The following is an 18,673-nucleotide window of genomic DNA, read 5'->3' as shown; positions in this document are numbered from 1 at the left end:
CAGCATGAAAATAAGAGCCGCGTGTACTTGAAGATGCTTAAGTCTAGTGAAAGTGCGCACTAACTTTATTGAAATAGAATAATGTGCGACGCCTTTTTCCTGCATCTCCAAGAGACGCAAAAGCGAGGCGTTAAAGTCTTCCAGCATCCTGTTATTAGCTCTGCTGAATGTAACATGCTTCTAAATGTTTTCTTCAACCCACCAAAAATAATAATAAAAAATATATGTACTGTTTTTAAAATCAGGTACAGAGTTCTCATTCTCTCCCAATTTAAATATTTTCAGAGCATAATCTCACTCACTGTGTATTCTAAAGAAACTATGATGCCCTTTTCATCTCTGTTTACCACAGCCTCAACATACAACTCACACCGTGGAGTCGTTAATATTACAGCCTATGAACATCTTAAATCCCCCCAAATCCTTCGAAATATATTAGTCGTTATCTCTTTATAAAGTTATATGACTTTTTCTCGAACACAGCTTTTATCTTTAAATACTTTCAACCCTGCTCATTTCCTCTGTTTCCTTTTGTGCTTTGTCTGGGATTGCGCGCGCTCGTGCACGCTCACACACGCTCGCGTGCGTGCGCGCGCGCCCGCGCCCGGGGCCCACTGCAGAGAATAACTTGTAATTCAATTTGAAAACATTAAAATAAATGTTTCTGACAAGTCGTGCACGTGCGTCTTGCTTGCGACACCCCCCCCCCTCCTCCTCCCCTGTCCTCCCTCCCATCTCTTCAAGGAGCGATTATATGGGGCTTGGCCCTCCGTCTGAATGCGCTGTTTTTGTTTCTGGCAGCTCTGGTGATGGTCAACCACTTCCACGCGCCCTCGCATCCACGCAGCACTTTGCATTTCAAGCCACTCTGGCTTTCTTTGTCACATCCACGGGCTGTCATAGCCACAGGTTGCGTTGAATTTGCAATGCCACTCATCGATGCATGCCTATTGAGGCTGGCACGTGGACAGTTATCCTTCCCACTGAGAGGCGCAATTGAATGCTGGCAACACAAAAGCCCCAGACCCTGTCAACCCCCCCCCCCCCCCCACACACACACACACACACCCTCTCTTCTCTTTTCACTCAAGCATAGGCCCTAAAAGCATGAAGGCCTCCGTCTGGCAGCTCCCTTTTTTGATTTAGCCCGCACCGTGCTCAATATGGCCACTGATGGAGTAATGTCAATCAGGCCTTTGCATTAATTTGTAAACTGAAGTTTGCATTGTTGCAGGGCTTTGAGCGAGCGACTGGCTGAAAGCTGCCTCCATGCAAGCCTCAAATTACACCAGACTCTTTTATTATCTGGTAGCCCCCTTTAACTCCTCCAGCACGCTATTTTCGACCTATTCATTTTTACAATCTCCTTCTTCCCGAGAGAGCAGATGCGTCGCAAATCCTCGAGATTCCTGCAGTCTGCCTCTCACACATGCAGCGATTGGGAGGAGAACAAAAAACAAAAACAAAATGCAAGCAGTTTGAGCGATTTATTTATTTAGTTTTTATTTCTGAGGAGGGGGCGGGGGGGCATTCTATACAGCAGATGCTGCGTTGCTTAAAAACAGGTATCAGTGGCTGTCGCTGCTTGTGGACTGCCGAGGAAATGCCGTGTTACAGCACCATATATTTTAGCAGCAGGGAGAGAGAGGAGAGGACAGTGAGGGAGGAAGGGTGAGGGAAAAAGGGAGAGTGTGATGGAAAAGGGTGGGGTAGGTGGGGGGATGTCGGGTCCTGACCATATAGGCTACAATGTAAAAAGTTTGAGTCTCTTCAAAGGAATATATGCTATTGGATCAGTAGAAACGCCGCATCCCGGGAGGGTAGGGGGGTTTCATAACCTCTCTAACCTTTAAGTCAAAGGGCCTTGGAGAACATAAAATATAGTCTATTTATTTCATCAGCCATCCTTCTCAAGCAGAACATCACGGAGGTCTTCAACCGGTGCAGCCTTAAAATAAAAACACACCGGAAAGAATTTCTATCCAGCACAAATATGAAGCACACACACACGCACACACCAGGTATTTTTCTTAATCCAGTTATGATTTCTTAAACAGTGCGAGTTTTTAGGTTCGTTCTCAGGCAACATCTAGATACGACAATGTATTTCTTTTATCTATTAACTCTGCATCGGAATTTAGCACGTTGACGTCGTGCACTAACAAATCCGTATTGTTTCCATCAGCAGAAGGCGTTCTGTGAAAGCTGCTGCCTGTGTTCGCGGTAACTTGGGCTCAGCACAGAGAGCTGTTTGCACAGAAAGTGTGTAGAAATGAGACAGAGAGGGGTTGTCCACGTTCTCAAACACCCAACAAAAAATTCTGATTAAAAAGTGCAATGACAGAGTCAAGTGTTTTTTTTTTTTTTTTTTTTTTTCCACTACAGTATCCATCTGGGGGTAAAGGAGGGGGGAATAACGTCCTTAAAAAGTTTGCAAATGTTCAGTTTGCTTAAGTTCTGATCACCTTATAATGAGATATCAGACTGATAATGTGGACACTAACACTCTTCTAAAAAAAAAAAAAAATCCAAAACATACAGCCAGAACCTCAAGAAACGTCCTGATCAGTCTGAGTCACGCATTTTTTTTTTTACAGTTATTGTTATTTACGTGAACCCACACGTATTGACAACGTGTTCCTACAAGTTTGCTAACAGATGTCACGATGGCATGCTGGTTCATCACACCTACACTCACAGGTCTTTCTTTCACTGGTGTGCTTGGTAAGAACAAATCTATTCATATTTTTTGCAAATATTTCTTTACACATCTTCTTAATTTTGATTTGAAACATGAACACGTGTATGGAAAAAAATGCACTGAAGCTTAAGCAGGTATTTCTGAGACAAGCTGAAGTTGCAAGACATACTGTACAAACGCAAGCAGCTCTGGTGATTTTCTTTCACTTTTTTGAATGAAAGCAAAATATTCCAAATTGTGCTCTATTCCGAGACATTTTCTTTACGCAAGTGTGTTGTGAAGCAACAAAAATCCGCGTGTGTTGTGAGCTGAGGGTAAAAGGTAAACCAGAGACGCTTTTATCAATCCCTTTAAAAATGTGTCTGATTTTTCATTTTAAAGGCAACATTTTATTATTTCAATAAATATGACAAGAGCTTGGATTTTTAGCATTTTATAGTTCTAAATCAATACAACCTATAACTTACGTCTAATAATTAGAGGCACTCATCGGTCTGAGTTGTGTTTTTCTTGTTCTTTATTATAACCTTATGTTCTGAGGAGAAGAAAAAAAAAAGTTAGTTTTTTTTTTTTTTTTTTTTTTTTTTTAGAAATTTTCCGGCTGCATCACTCAAGTTGAACTACGTGAACTTTATCAAAGTTAAAACACCGAAGCTGCGCCGTCAGGACAACTTCATATTAATTTTCTGCTCCCGAACTGAGGTATTTACTCTTAATGCGTAAAATATATATTTACCGGTCCAAATACACAGTTAGCTGTGATAATATGCAGGTGCCACTGGTATTTACTATAAGCTCTGGTCTTTGCAGATTACAACAGCAGCCCTTGCGCCGTGCCAGCTCATGTGTTGCTGCTACTGTACAGTTCTGCGTAAAGGAAGCGCTTTAAACAAGCTTCTATTGTCGCAAAAAAAAAAAAAAGAAAAAAAAAGTTTTTACTTTATTTGCTTATAATCGGTCATTTACATGGTTGTGTGTGGTACAGATTGCCGAGCGTTTCGTCGCTTCCGTTTTGCTCTCAACAGAAAGTCAAAGTTATGATTTTTAATAAGTTGTCAAAGCGATCGCAAAACTCGTCAGAAACGCAACCCCTGGCTCTACTTTAGAAGCGACTAAAATGCAAGCCGGGAAGTCTAAATAGTTGGAATAAAATCAAGTGGAGTCGCTTTTGTGCCGAAACGGCATATATTATATTTATTTAAAAAAAAAAAAAAAAAAAAAAAAAAAAAAAAGCGGTGGAAAAACGTGCGCCAGTGCCGTCGGTGTTCGCCCGCTGAGGCTGCCCGCTCCCGCATTAACTTTCACTGTCTTCCATCTAATCAAACTCTTACTTTCCGCTGTTCGTAATTCCATATTTTCAATTCCTGATCATTACTTTCCTCTTTTTTCTACTTGTATCTATCCCTCCCTCCCTCCCTCCCTCCTCTATCTCCCTCCCTCCCTCCCTCTCTCTCCCGAGCCTCTCTCCTTTGCTGAATCTTATTGATCCAGAAGGCGGCTAATTAGCCCTTCCCTTCGTGCCTGTGTAATGAAGCACATGCGCACTGAATTAATCACAGCCATTTTTTGCAGGAAACTAATTAGCAGGAATAAAGATCCAAAGAGTTTTTTCTTTTCAATCATCAGATCTCACTTTCACCTCTTCCTCGCTCCCTCTAACACAAGACTCATCGCCTGCTTTGCATCCAAATTATTTTTATATCGCCTTTAACAACTAATAGTAGCCTACCTACTTCGGTTTTTTACACTCCGCAACAACAATGATCTTTCTTTTGCCACCCTAAGCGCAAACTGACCAAAAGGAGACTGCCTTGATGGGATCTTTAGCTAAATCATCTCAATACTGGATTAAAAAGCGAGGATCACAAAGCGGCAGCGAGAAATTGTAAGTTTCAACTTTGCGTTTATCTCTTTTTTCCTCTCTTGTTTCCACGATCCTATTCTCTCGCTGTGTGACTTATCTGAACCACTCTGTCTGTTCGTGGGGTTTACCGTCTGGCGGACCCGGCTATATTCTCGCTTTTAGAGAGATGACCGGCGATCACAAGTTCATTTTCATGCAAGATACTTTGCTTTTATTCTCGATCTTCCCTTTTTTTTTTTTTGATCATTCGTATCGTTACCTGTGTTTACATGAGCGTTCCGTCCTCTCCTCCTCTCATGAATGGAAGATAAGAAACGGGCAAGACAGCGATCCACTCCAGAGCAGTTGATCGTAGAAAAACACGGTTTTAAAAACGGATTCGTGTTTTGTTTTCTGCGGTGGGATCGGGGAAATGGGTATGGAGGGCTAATGGTAGTTAAGAGACGTGTTTTAAAGCACAAATGCAACAAGGAGGTGGTGGTGGTGGGGGGGGGGAAAGCTGTGCAGAGCGGACGAGGGGCAGCGGCAGCTCCACATGAGCGCAGCCCAGGGAAGGAGCTCCAAGTCCAGCCTGTGGGTCCGTGGGCGTCCGGGAAAACACGGGGAGCATCTCTCGCTTTCTGCTCTGTTTTTCTGAACAGATTTGACACTTTCCACATCCAGAGAGTTTCGCCACCGTCGATTTCTAATAAAATCCTCTTCTGGCTGAGGACAGTTTTGTTCGTCTCCGACAACGTCTCTTGTGTGAAATGTGCAATCCCTCCGCCCAGCCTCAGCTCCGTCAGCCGCACACTTTTTCCCCCCCAAACACTTTCTCCGTGTTTTAGCCCCTTTTTTTTATTTTTACAACAGCTGTTTGCCTCCTTTCGGTGATGTTTTTCACTCGATTCTCGCTCATTCACTGACGAAGTCACATGCAGATCGATTGACAAGCGTGTGTGTGTGTGTGTGTATGTATGTGCGTGCGTGCGTGCGTGCATCAGGGGGGCTCGGTGTTGAGTTGAATGTGGTGTTGGTGTTGTTGATGGGGTTGGGAGAAAAAAAAACGGAACACCGGGTCTCCTGCGTGACAAGAGCGGATCAGCAGGACCCCGCACACGGACAGGCTGCGTGACGAGGGATCAGACATGTGGGTTCAGGGAAGAGACGGGGAGGCTGGCTCTGCTGCCTCGAACTATACTCGGCTACCGACTCTGACTTTCAAGGGAATATTTCTTTCTCGTGGAGAGAAAACACAATACTGCCCTATACATCTGATCTTAGGATGTTAGAATTAATGCAAAGTAACCATCGGAAACTTTAGATGGCGGTGCAAGCTGCATCCGCGGGTCGCTTTTAGTTACAGCATTAGTTTATGTAAAAAAAAAAAATAAAATAAAAATAAAAGCAAAAATAGAATAAAATGCCAAAATACGCAAAATCAGAACAAATGCAATAGGAAAAAAAACAAACAAAAAAAACTGGCTGCAGTGGGAAAGAGGCCTTTTTTGACAATAACCTCACAAAATAATTAGAGAACACAAGTCATTAAAATGCAAAAATCGCCATAAATGTAATATTTAAACATTGTTTTAGGAAAGAAGGGTTCGAAATACAGACAGATTAAAAAAAAGAAAGGTAGAACGATGATTATTGTTTTTTTTTATCCCAGAGAAAAACAGGAAAAAAGGGGAAGCATTTTTTTTTTCTTTTCTTGCGATGAACAGAGACAGTGGCAGGATATCTACTGTTGGGGTAAAAGCTGAAGGCTGAGGTGGTGGTGGTGGTGGGGTGGCAGTAGTGAGTGTGTTTGCGGGGAGTGCAAAGGGGTGTGGATGTGGGGGTGGGGGGTTTAGGTCAGACAGCAAGAAACAGGGGAACAGGGGTCATGGAGTGAGTACAGAGATAAAAAAGAAAGAGAAGGAAACCCCCTCGCAAACAGCCAAGAGGATAATGGGGAGAGAGTTGGGTCTGGCTGGGAGAAAAAGGCTGATCTGAGTTGTTGGTTGGGGGGTTTTTTTTTTTTTTTTTTTTTATTATTATTTTTTGGAGCAGGTAGAACTCAGATAAAAAAAAAGGGGACTCACTGTTGTCAGCATCTGTGGGATTACGGATTTATTTATTGATGAGAGAATCAAAAAAATGGGGCCGGCTTTGATAAAAATTAATCACCAAGCAGGGAGAGAAACTCCATCTACAAATGAAGAGGAGGGGAGGGCTGTTAGGGTGGGAGAGCAGAGAGGTCAGATGGCCATGGGCCATAGAGGAAGAGGTCAGGTAAATGGATCCCTGCTTTTCATACAGGAGATGGGAGTAAAAAGGGAAGCAAGATTCTGGCTCTCTTCGGAAATGGTCACAATTCGAAATGACTTTTCATAATTCGGTTCTGCCTTCTTTGGATTTTCTGACACTGGCTTTTTCATCACTGCTTCATTTGCCTGCAGTGGCAACTTCAGATTGCCACGATCAGAAACTTATAGATGCTCTGTAGGACAGGAAGGCCGCTTCTCCCCTCTACCCCCACCAAAAAAAACAAAACAAAAAAAACAAACAAAAAAACCCACCAATGATCTCCCTTCCTGCACCGTTTGACAGGATAGCACTCCTCTCCTCCTCCTTCCCATCTTCCTCCTCCTTCTCTCCCTCCTCTGTTACAAAACAAAGACAGCAGAAAATGTTTACTGTCATTGCACCTGCCTGTTTTTTTTTTTTTTTTCCTGTCTTGCCACATTCTCATATTTATGTTTAATTATAACAGTTCCAGGAAAAGGTGTGGAAATGTCATGGGCTTTATTTTTTTCCATGTACTCTCTATTCACAAAATGCATGCATCCAGGTGTTCTGTTTGGTGTTGGTGGCAGCAGTTCCAGAATCCTTAACTCGGAATTATTTTCCACTGAATTCCAATTAGACAGTGACGGTTCGAAAAGAGGCATTTGAAAAAAATAAATACGTCCAAAATAGGTTCTTTTTTTTTTTTTTAAACATTCACCTTTCAATCTTTTATTTGTTATAGTCAAATTTTATTTAACCGTAATTTAGCAACATTCTGGCACATTTTAATCTGAGGGGGGAATGAAAGGACTTCTCATTCATGCTTCCCTCCATTTTGGTTCATTTTGTCGTTGCATGTTTTAATTATTTATTCAATTTATTTTACATACGTCCGTGATTGCACGTAGCTCACTTGTTTTCTTTCTTTTTTTTTTTTTTGAAGCTGCAGATGTGAATGTGACAACATTCTTCAATTTTATTTAAATGACTAGAGGAGCTTTGTTTGCAGCTCTTCTGCATTTAGTAGCTGCGTTAAAGTGCAGATGTGAGGTGCTGTGGCTGCTTCTCGTAGGGAGGTCGTTGTGTTGAAACGTCAGTGGCCATTGAATCTGCATTGTCCACCGTTTGCACTTGACCCACGTCTGTAGCAGCATTTGATGCGAGGTATATTTAGAAAATTCAGATGCCATTTAACTGTATGAGTGGGAACAGAGCGTCCAGCAGTTGGGTAAATGAGATAAAGGGGGGAGCCGCAGTCATCACGGATTGGCTTGCTTTTTGGTTTGGCGTGAGACAGAGGAGAGCTGGGGGGCTTGAAGGGGTTACACAGAGAAAGGAGAGACAGTGCCTCTGGCTGTCATAACCCCTTCGCCTCCACACACACACACACACACATACGCACACACACTCACCGGTGCGTCTCGTTCTTCCTATCTCATTCTCGGCATCTCTGCATATTTCCCCTTCCTCGACTCCCACCTCTTCGTGTTCGGGTTGTGGCACTGTGGGGGGAAATCGGTGCCACGTCTTCGGTCGGAGGGAGCCCTCTTTGGGTGAGGAGCTGGCTGGGAGCATACGTGCAATAATCAGCAAAGAAGCAGTGAGAACTGCATGGTAGATACGTATGCACATAAAGGAGAATTAAAGAGTGTGTGTGTTTTATTTCATTTAATTTTTTTTTATACTTATTAACACAATTGTTTTAATTCACCATTTTGTTTTCTTATTTATTTCCAATGTCTCCAAATAAGTTGCAGGTCGTTTCCAATTAGTTCCCCTCTTCCGAGACACAGCATCATAAAATGCCTGTAATTGTGTCGAGTGTGTATTCTCTGAAACCCAAAAGCCGGAGCAGGCGTCTTGTCTCCACCATTAGCCGTATGGATGTTTGGATGAGTGCGACTGACAGACACAGATGATGGGCTTTTCATCTGATGTATGCTTTTCAATACGACCGACTCTTCCAGTCATGCTGCATCTGAGTCCTGCAAACACTCGTCATGGCTGTCAGAATGGGGTTCAAGCTGCTCGGGGGCGTGGGGAGGGGGTGGGGGGGTGCCGGTGGTCCCAGCTCAACACTGTGAGTGGGATGGATGCGATGGTCAGGTGTGTTTATGTAGGCATGCTTACAGTGTGAATGAATCCTCCACCTGATCCTTAATCCCAGCAGTCCAGAGTGTCCTCTTCATCTGCAGAGAGCCCCCTATCCCCAGCTTGTCTCTCAAATTCCCCCCCTCCTCCATGTTTCCTTTAGAATTCGCCTCTTTTTTTTTTTATTCCGCCTCACTGTCGACTGTCTTTTATCTTTCTGAAGTGAAGTTGGCGGGGTTTCTTGTGGTTTGTTCTTTCACAACATGTTACCGTGTTAACAATCTTGGTTAAATCATTGTGGTAGACAAGATTTATGACTGAGAAGATGCACATGTGTCACAGCCTGTGTACGCAAGCGCGCGAGCTTGTGTGTGTGTGTGTGTGTGTGTGCGTGTGTGTGCGTAGGTGCGCGTGCGCGCGTATGTGTGTGTCTGTGCAGCAGCAACGTCCGGATTTATTTGTATGTCGACACTGTAAATAAATCAGTTTTCTTTTAAGTGTGCTCTATGTCAAGGTCTTCTCATGGCATAGCTGTGGTTTTAATCAATATTTTGGCAAGCTTACAGGAAAAAGCTGAATTTAGGTGTCATGCAGCAACCACATTCTGATTGTCTACTAGTCATAATGTGAAAAAATAGGTGAAGCTCAAAAGCAAAAGATGCTTTTTTTTGTTTTTTCCACCCTTCACTCGTGGATACTGTCGAGATGACAGAATGGGGTTGAACAATGTGTGAAATATTTATTTAAAAAAAAAATAATTCTATTTCTTTTCTTACAATGAATTAAAGCTGTTGCATTGAGAGAAACACAATATAATATGCTCTTGTGTCCTTGAGTTGAATGCTACTACTGGAATAGGTTTATTAGTATGCTTGCAAGCCAAGCTTTTTCTTAGACTCTGCTATCATCGTACTTATAAACTCTGTTTTAATTTTTTGTTGTTTTTATTTATTTTTTCTCTGTTTTGCTTTACTGACTGTGAGTCGAATTTCTGTGTGATGCAAGTCCATCCATGACTGGCAGCATTCTCAAAGTGTGTGTGAGTGCATGCGTGTGTGTGTGTGTGTGTGTGTGTTGTGGTAAAGTAGTGTGCTGACTCCATCCTGTTTGAAGCAGCAGGAGCAGCGGCTAGCTCTCGTGCTCTGAGATGTGTCTGCGGAAGCTGCGTATGCCAGTACGCCGGTCAGGCAGGGATGACGGCGAACGCTCTGAGGGCTGCAAAAATTAAAACGGAGCTGCATCCCGACCACCCTCCCGTCCTCTACCCCCATGCTGCTCCTCATAAGCCCACCCTTCTTTTTGGACCCTGGAGGCCAACATTCCACCCTCCGCGCTGGTGCTTATCATCACAAAGGACAGAATGCATAAAACATGGAGGACGCTTAGACAGAGGCTGCCCAGGTCGCCTCTTTCTCCCTACGCCGAGCCGCGGAACAATGTGCGGGCCCCTCTGGCCTGTGACTCTGACGACACACACGCCATCTTTTTTGTCCTCCCCCTGTTTCTTTGTCATGCTCTTCCTCTTCCTCTGTGTTACTGTGCTCTGTGGAGTGATAACTGCCCTCGCATTGTTTATCTGTGTCTGTGAAATCTCCATTGTGTAACCCAAATGTAAGTGTGTGCGAGCGCGCGCGCACGGCTGCTTGAGAGAGTGACAGCTCTAACAAATTGACACTGCCACAGCTGCACTGCTCCTGCTTTCATGCTTCGTGTTATCTGTTGCTTTATGAAGTTAAGGAATAAGAATTTGGATTTTTATATTTTGAGAAAAACATAGTGTTTGTCTTCTGAGAGACAAAGATTCGACTGACTGCTTTGTAAACCGGTGAGAAATAGGATATGTTTTGAAGAAGGTGGGCCATTGCTGTCAGATTGTTCATGTTTTTTTTTAGATAATCTCTATTATATGTTGGTGGGTCACTCAGTGTTGCTATGTTATGGTTTGCGTGTGTGTGTGTGGGGTGTGTGTGTGTGTGTGTGTGTGTGTGTGTGTGTTTACAATTAGATTTTGTCTGTTTGACAAAAAAAACTATTAAAAGTAGTAATAATAATATTTTCCTTGCAGTATTTATATAACTGCTCTGCCACAACCTGTGGGTGCTTATTATTTTCAATGAGGCAGATAGACAAATAGATTGTATTATTTCATGTTGGGTGGGTTATCATTTTTTTTGTGTGTGTGTGTTTTGCAAGATCCAGGCCAGAGCTCAGTTTTTGACCTCACATTTACCAATTTAAACTTGTCTTAGCAATTGTAGTTGGAATTGGTTCAGTTTTTCCCCGTCCCTGTGTGTCTGATAAGCCACGGCTGCAGGAATGCACTGCTGGGATGTGCTGGACCCCAGCAGGTCTGTGGCACTTCCTCTCTGTGTACCTCACAGCTTATCCTCCCCAGGATTATAGAGAGAAGAAAAGAAAAGGGCGATGGCAGGAGCACTCCTTCTCCCTCTCACACACACACACACACACCCTCTTTCCCCAATTTTTTTTTTTTTTCCTTAAACACACGCACAAAAATCTTAACAAAAAGAGTAATTCACTTGCAAATGTGTAGTTCCCTGTTTGAGGAGAGAAAAGGAGACTGGGAGGGGCATGTGTGGAGAGATGTGGAGAAGAAGGCTGTGATGTGCTTTGGTATGAAGCTGAGGTTCGGTTACTGTCTCTGGGTGGTCACAAAAACAAACTGACCTCTACTAAATATTTATAGATTATCTTAGGATTTTTGTTAAATATATATATATAATTTTTGTTAGAACAAAAAGAAATAACTGTTGTAGCTATGTGTACTTTGGAGCTGCTGTAATAAGACAGGTAGATTGTGCAGGATGTGGCTGTCGCTCCACTATCTTCCCCTGAGGCATCTGATGCTGTTGGCTCAGTGTCGTAGGCCACTGATCTGCCAGTAGTGAAGGGGTTAAGAAGCAAGGATAGCCCTCTTTTGTCTCTGCGGCCCTCTTTGCCATTGTTGTGGTGGAATTGAGCTCGGTGCACCTCACTTGACCACAGCAAAGCAATAAAATGGCCTCTAAGTGCTGCAGCCTCCATAGTCCTCTGAAGTGTGCTCTCTTTCAGCTTCTGCTGCTTTATTTCTTCTCTTTTCCTGCATCGCTGTGCAGTGTGTATGCGCCGCATGCCTACATATACTGCACATCCTTGTTTTTGCTATTATATCTCTTTATTGCTCATGCAAGGCTAGTCCGCGTGAGAATAGGCTCACATAGTGGATCCTTTCTGAGACGTGCACACGTCTGAACGGCATTTTAGTTCATTTTATTTGCTTTTGTAGCAAACACAGAATGCTCATAATAAGAGAAGATTATACCAGGTTGTATTAGAAGATAGATGCGATGGTTCTGTTAGCACCTGCAGTCTTGGGGAAGGGGAAAAAAAAAAGGCTACGTTTTTAAATAACACCTGTGAAAAATGCACGTTTAATATTTCTATGATTAAATTCAGCAGAATGCTGATAATCTTGTATATATATTCAGTGGAGTGTTTCTGGCTCTCATGAGTGCCTGTAAATATCTGCACTGATCTGACCGACACCACTGCCAGATCGGCATTATAAAATTGAATGAGGATCTCCCACTGCTATGTCCGGCAAATAAAAGATAGACGATTTGCAGATTTATACGCCCCCAGCTTTAAGCTATGGGTCTACGTGAGTATTTAAAAAAAAAAAAAAAAAAAGAAGAAGAATTTAGATTAGCCATTGGACCAGCGAGACCAACGTTCTCCAAATAATCCAGTTTCTCGGTTTTAGAACGAGCTGCTATACGGCTAAGTGTTAGTGCTTTTGCGTCTGATTGCACAGATGATTGTTTATAGCAGAGTTCCACCTCTGCAGACATTGTAATTAAAAAGAAGATATACTGCATGTGCGCCTGTCGCCATCCCGCCCCATCTCATCTTGTCAAATAAGCATCTAGTGCTTGCAGTGAGCATGTTGGTGGATTTATGAAAGATTCCTCATTGGCTGAATTATAATTGGCACCGTCCGGAGCGTAAACCATTTTTGCCAGGTGTCATACAGGCCGTATTAAATGTTACGCCCTGCTGCAATTAAAGCCATATTTCCTCAAAGCCACATTATATTACACCTTTATGTTTATACCGAGAGGGAGTGGGTGGGGGTCTTTTTTTTCCCCTTCGTGTGTGCCTCAATCTCTCCCCCTATCCTCTCTTGCTTTTCCTTTCCCTCACAAGAACATGCCTGGTTCTCAAGCTGGATCCCACCGTACCAGAAACAAATGTTGTTTTTCATTTTCTCTGTGTTAAATGAACAAACATGAGGACTTCAGTTCCTCATAATAAATTGATTAGAGAGGGGAAGGTTCCCATGCAGCAACACAAAAACACAGATATTTGTGTATGTAGCCCGAGGAGGAGGATGAGGCATCCTCTAGTCTTCTCCTCACAAAAATACATTGATTTAAAAATTAGATGTATATATTTATCCAGTGGCTGTAATTCATTCCATAGCTGATGTTTCATTAAAATGAACGAATACATTTCTGACACCCCGCACTCTGACTGTTTTCATTCTGATATCCAGGACCACAGAGCTTAGCTTGGACCAATAGGCTGAGGGGGGGAGTGAGGGAGATCCCAAGGGGCCGACTGAGGGCTAGACGGTCGCAACAGACTGGTGACCTCGGCTTTGTGACGTCATCTGCCTTGTCTGGTCACCATGGCGTTCATTTTCCCCCTACTGTTTAATGAATGAGGATGGAGTCCCTCGGCTAGCCCACACTGTTGTTATTATTATTATTTTTTTCCTCTCTCCTCCTTCTCTGAATGGGGAGTCTAATAGATGCCTAAGAAAGCGTTATGCACATTTATTATGGCGGCTCAGGTGTAAAGCATCCCCTGTATCACCTCGTCACCTGCTGCACGGCCACAGGTCTGCTATGGCTCAGTTTCGGTTTAATTAAAGGCGACATTTTCCAGCAAAGCTCAACGTTTGACATTTCAGTTTTACCCAGGTGGTAACAAGTGGTGTATATGTATTGTCAAGTGAAGCGATAAAACAATACGCTCACTGACCACACATAGGAAGTCAACCTGAGGTAAGAGCGAGGCTCAAAACGGATACTGGCTGTTTCAACAGTTTCTCTCCTCTTCTCGCGTGCTAAGTGCCAATCTTTTGACCAGATATGCCCTGCTTTTTCCTTCCTCTCTGCTATCATTGCACATCTGCTCATGAAGCACTTTTTTTCCTCCCCACTCACCCCCCTTACTGAACCATTGTAGGTAGCTCAGAACCAGCAGAGTAAATAAAGAGTATTCCGTTTTCTCAATTCAGTTGTCCTTGTTTGTCAGACAAGCTTTTTTTTTTTTTTTTATAGGAGGAGGGGTAAAAAAAATAAAGGCTCCTCTTACAGCTTGCTTTTTTGTTTCAGCCAGGTGTTTCCTCATGTTGGATCATGCCCTGATGGGGAACAACAGGCCACACGGCAGGTGAGAATTGAGTGTTTAGCTTTGTGGTCGAAGGCATAAAAACGATAGCTCTTCGTTCTGAGGTCTTCCTGTGCCAAACGCAGAGCTCAGAGAGACCCTGCTGCATGCAAGCAGGGCCAGTGAAGTTGCTCTCTGTGCTGAGGATTAACACAGGAAGCAGCCCTCGTATGCTGCAGGAGCCCTACGCTTTCTCACTCCTAGCGGTGCCAGGAGCAGGACGAGTGTGTGGATTACACGGTCTTTGTTTACACTGGAGAGAATCTGGGTTTTGTAGGGAGGGAGAGAAAAGAAGGAGGAGGTGGTCAGGGCAGGGGGAGGGCAGGCACCAGTCTCATCACTTCCTTCCTTTCTTTAAGTTTTCTCACGTTTCACTCATGAAAACAACAGGCAGTAGAGGAGGTTGATGAATCCTGAAACGCACACAACATCTGAAAACGGGAGTTTAATTGGTTACTGGTTGCGGCCGTCATCTTGGTCTTCTCCTGTTTCCCACCTGGCGGGGTGCAATTAAACGAGCCCATTCGTTTTGATCCCGATCAAGACCCGACTTTTATTTCTCACGGACCCCATTGCTTTGCTCATTATGCAAACGTGCGCAGATGTTTGGCTGGAGATTTTCAAATCATCATCAGGAGTCCTTCATCATATTCCTCTTACTTTTTAACACAAACGCATAAAACAGCAAACTGCCAGCTGCACTGTCTCGTTGCACCGTGTGGTCTGGGGAAAATGCACTTTCACATGACAGATGGGTATGTGGGCATTCAACAGGAAGCCTGGCTGCAGTGTTTCACAATCCCTCTAGAAACAAGAACTGAGCCGCTGCACTCTGGTGTGCCTTTTTTTTTCTTCTTTTTCTTTTTTAAATAGATGCCAGCTTGCCTGTAGTGGGTACAAGCAAGCACAGGGCGGAGGGAGGGGGCATCCCCTGCATAAGTGGACCCCTGAGACCTCCTGGAGGGGTAGAGGTGTGGCGAACGTCTGTTTTTGGCATGGCTTGTGTCAGCGTGTTTAGCGTTTGCCTGTGAGGGTATTTATATGCAAATGCTAAACAACCTATTGGGGTGGCTAATTACAGCAGGGTCTTTGTGTGTGCCACGCACTGAGAGGCAGGGAGTTTCTAGCACACCGGGCCTGGACTTCCCCTGCTTGTTTACTCATTGTCTTTCCTTATTACCCCCTCATTGACACTCCCCTTTTATGTGGCTGTGCTGTTTGCCTGCTTGCTGGCTCCTCCCCTTGTAGTGCTGGAGTTAATGTAGCAGATTAAAGAGGCAGCACTCTGGCCATGTTTACTTCCTCTTTTATCTGGTGGCCGAGCTCCGCTTCACTCCGTAGCCACCCTGCCTACAGCTTTGGGCTAGCCACCACCCATTTAGGGAGGCTTCAGCCTCGCCGTCCTCTCACTCTCGCTTACAACTAATGCTCGGCTAATTACTTTGGGTGATAAAAAATGCATTTAGGTCAGGTTCTAATGCGATGCAAATTTATGAGCAGGCAGAAGCAAATATTAACTTGTGGAGTGACGGATAGTCGCTGGATGGGGGACAAAGGTTCACCTGCCTCAACTGTCGCATATGAAAATTTGTGTTTGCTATTATTGTGACTGGTGTGTTTGTTTATTTTCCCAAATTTTTTATTTTTTTTTATTTTTTTGTTTGTCGAATCAGAAAACCGATGAGCTGGGACCTTTTTAGTTATTACTCCTTTCTGCTGGAACTAGCGTGATGATATGACTGCATGCAGTAAGAGTTTGAAATAAAGGGGAATTAAAAGTGTGGATTTGTTTTATGCTTGGACTGAATCTGGAGGTCGGAGATGAAAGTGGATCACATTTTGGAACAAAACATTTTGACGTTTCTGTAAGATTGTTGTTTGTTGAACCGATGATTAAGTTTGTCAGTATTCGGGCAAGCAGAACTTTCTGATTTAGACTGCTATTTAAAAATGACAGCCAAAGTCTGGCTTTATAATCAATCTGTTTGGGTATAAAACTGCCAAATTTGGGCAGTTTTTGGAACCACTTGTGCATTTCCTTACTTGCCCCTGCATTTTTGCTTTTTAATCTTCTTCCATCAAAATAAAGTGAAACAAATATCTGCAGTTAATCTAACTCCTTTACTACTTAGGGAAGTAGTCGTTGGAGAAGAGCTAAGCATAATAAGAGCTCCTGTTTTACAATGGTTTCTTTATTCCCCATTATGCTCTAAAAAGTGTTGAAAACATAGCAGCAGATACCAGCGCAGCTGCATTCCAGAGAAATTATTTGTCTTGTCTAAAACAAAGAGAGGGGAAGAGAACAAAGCTCTGGTTTCGCGTTTCTTCTCAGTTTGGTTTACCACCTAAGTTTCAGAGTTGGTTCCACGTTTTGCCACCACTCGTGTGCCTTTCTGCGCTAACTATACTTTCGTTTGACGTAGGCCATCGCATAAATACATTCCTATGTATACTTATAAATATGAGATAGGGGGATGGGAGATCGTTTGGCCAAAGAAACCAAAGTGGATCAAAGGCCATGTGTGGGGAAGGGCTACCTTCTAGAAAACAGCTGCCCCTTTCTGCCTCTGCCTCTCACCCTGGCCTGACAGCAGCTAGAAATATGAGGCCTCTCCAGACCTCTGTCCTGGGAAAAAAGGGACAGAACAGCATACATCCACTCTGAAAAGCTTTTGTTTCATCTCTCTCTGTGTCTCTCTCTCTCTTTTTCTCTCTCTCTCTCACGCAGACATACAAAGAAAGCACACTGTTTTGTCTTTGCTCATTCACTCATTCAGCTACAAATAGAAATGTTCGTTTCAAACGTTCTCCCCTTGCAAACCTACGACATTATCATTTGCTCCATTTCTCCTTGCTGTCTGTTTGTTAAACTGTTTCATTATTTTTTCAAACCTGTTTTGCTCAATTTCTTTGTCAGTCGTACTCATTGTTTGCCGTTTTATCCCCTCCTTTTTTTTTTTACCTTCGGCATTGTGGTTGCTCGTTCAGTTTGCCTTTCTTCTTCTTCTACACTCATGTTCTCACCTTTCCTCAGCACATTTCCACTTTTCCACATTTCTGGGATTTCTCTGCCTCCTCTTGGCTTCTCCGGCATGTTCAAACTCTGACAGAGTTGAGAAAGGCATTCAGCTCCCTAATCCAAGCTCCCTCTATCAGGAATGCTTATACGCATGATTGTGTGACCCCCAGAAGCCCAGCAACATCTGCAGGAGCCTATGGCGAGACCCCCTCACTCCCACACCCACTGTGCCCCCTGCCTTTGAGCATTCACTCACTGCCATTATTTTATTGTTTCACTTTTTTTCATGCCTGCTACCAGGCATTGCAGTTAACCCTCTGCTGCTCAGGCCAGGCTAGCTGCAGTCCTGCACACAGGAGCAGAGGGGAACAGAAGAGGAGGAGGGATTGCACAGCTTTTTCCCAGGAAAAGCCCCCCTGCCAGCCCATCTGGTCTTCTACATGCAGCCCTGCCCCTCATACTGTTTACTTGTGCATTCCACTAATAATCAGCCTGCTCATCTACACCTTTTTTTTTCATTGCTTCATTTGAGGGTTAAATCACAACTGCAGGAATTAGGATTATATTGCACAATGCATGAGTTTGAACATTTTCATTTTGTCAGACCTCATGAGGAGGAACCACAGGCAGATCTGATCTGAGTGTTGTGGCAACCAATAACTTTTTAAAGTAATTTTCATGACCTTTACCAGGTAATGGTTTAAAAGAGATTGTTTTTACTGAGATGGTGTCTGTTTTCGGAAGCACGAATTACTGCTAAAGCACAACTGACAAAGTAAATTTGTGTCGGGCTGGAATTCAGCTAATTGAATTTGTTTTTGTTTTTTTCTTTCAAAACTGGCTACAGTGTTGCCTATTTACTCATAGTACCCTAACAATAATAGAGTTATATAAATCTTGGGCAGCGTGGGATAACTTACTTTAAAAAGTAATTAGCTATAGAATGAAGTTATTTCTTTGAAAAAGCAACTCAGTTAGTAACTAAGTTACAGTTTCCAAAAAGTAACTAATTAAATGAGAAAGCATTGAGAGGACCAGCAAACATGTTTATATATGTAAAAGCATTTGGGTCACCTTCTTGTTAAATTATAAAATGCATGTTCAAATGCTTATTATAAAACTGAATATTCAATAAACACACACTTAACAGAACAAATTAAAAACAGGAAACTGTACATTAATCTAAACCATTCAAATGTTATTGTGTGACATAAAACAAGATACCAATTAAATTACATACATAATTACACATTAAATTATTCCTACATTTGTAGAAAAATAAAACAAA

The 18,673-nt window shown here is 43.1% G+C and overlaps 1 protein-coding gene across 3 annotated transcripts in view; it reads left to right on the top strand.

The window, feature by feature from the left end:
* zfhx3b (zinc finger homeobox 3b) overlaps positions 1-18,673 on the top strand; it is a 311,598-nt gene that overhangs the window by 167,363 nt on the left and 125,562 nt on the right. Inside the window, exon 1 of one of the 3 annotated variants that reach the window (XM_007570444.2) lies at positions 4,152-4,586. The exons of the other annotated variants lie outside the window; for them this stretch is intronic. The gene's annotated coding sequence lies outside the window, so the exon portion shown is untranslated. Of the gene's footprint in view, positions 1-4,151; positions 4,587-18,673 lie in introns of those variants that run through there. 3 annotated transcript variants of the gene reach the window in all.

This window comes from Poecilia formosa, unplaced genomic scaffold (genome assembly GCF_000485575.1).
Source record: "Poecilia formosa unplaced genomic scaffold, Poecilia_formosa-5.1.2 Scaffold261, whole genome shotgun sequence".
Classification (NCBI taxonomy): Eukaryota; Metazoa; Chordata; class Actinopteri; order Cyprinodontiformes; family Poeciliidae; genus Poecilia; species Poecilia formosa.
The sequence above is the reverse complement of the archived record's forward strand: the minus strand, read 5'-3'. Positions and strand labels throughout refer to the sequence as shown.